Source organism: Ceratina calcarata, unplaced genomic scaffold (assembly GCF_001652005.2).
Source record: "Ceratina calcarata isolate Rehan_Ccalc_2016 unplaced genomic scaffold, ASM165200v1 scaffold1163, whole genome shotgun sequence".
NCBI classification, from domain to species: Eukaryota; Metazoa; Arthropoda; class Insecta; order Hymenoptera; family Apidae; genus Ceratina; species Ceratina calcarata.
This window is the reverse complement of record NW_017132584.1, coordinates 690-1,691: the sequence shown is the minus strand read 5'-3', so window position 1 is coordinate 1,691 and position 1,002 is coordinate 690. Positions and strand designations below refer to the sequence as shown.

The 1,002-nt window shown below is 37.7% G+C and overlaps 1 pseudogene; it reads right to left on the bottom strand.

Annotated features, from left to right (window-relative positions):
* Positions 1-285: 285 nt before the first annotated feature.
* Positions 286-1,002, bottom strand: part of LOC108624464 (adenylate kinase isoenzyme 1 pseudogene) — a 1,114-nt pseudogene continuing 397 nt past the window's right edge.

The window sequence follows — 1,002 nt, the reverse complement described above, 5'->3', positions numbered from 1 at the left end:
ATATATTTCAATATTTAATTAACATTCTATTCGAAATTCCATTAAAGAATTGTGTACGTGACTAAAGATTATGAGTATTACAATTTTTACACAAGGTTCACATACACAAATCCACTCGTTGTTTGAAAAGATCACATCCCTTAATGAAACATTTTTTTATAAAGTTTATGATGGCTTTCTAATTACAATACAAGTGCTTACATTTAATAAAATTATAGATCATTAGTCTAACACGCCTAGATAAAAGCCTTCTTAAAAGAAGGTCTCATTTATAAGAACGATTCATATGCACGTAGATATGTATACAACATCTTTAATAAGGATATTACTTCTTCACTTTTGTATTATCAGACTTTGATGTGGTTGCATTTGTAGCACTAGATACGTTTGCATTAGTATTCTTTTGAGCAGATGCATTAGTACAATTTGATGTGGATGCAATAACAATATTGAAGCCTGGAAAATTCACTAGAACGGGATCGATGGCTTGACACACAGCTTCAAACACAGTCAACGTGTCGTGTTCTGCATCAATCATCACCAGTACTTGGTCGTAGTATTTAATTATCGGTTTGTTACGTTTATGAAAATCGTTGATCATGCTCTTTATATGATCGAAGTTGATCGACATTCTCTCGGTCTCTTTCACAGACCTGGACATTATTCGATCGCTCAGGACGGAGTCTCGCACGTTTAGGTATAAAACGAGATCGGGTGGTCGTATTTCTCTGTCGAAGAGTTCGCTCTCCGACAGCTCCCGTGGAAAACCGCTCACGATAAACCCTTTGTTGTTGCTCAACTGAGCTAGCATCTTCAGCGCAATCAGTTCCACCAATATACTTCTTGGCACCAGCTGACCCTCTGAAATTAAACGCGCCAGCGCCAATGCTCTCTCCGATCTCTTTGCCACCTCATGGCGAATTATATCCGCGGTTATTATCTCGCATAAACCGTACTTTTTCGCCACTCCGTTCGTCAGTGTTCCTGAAATTATCAGTAATA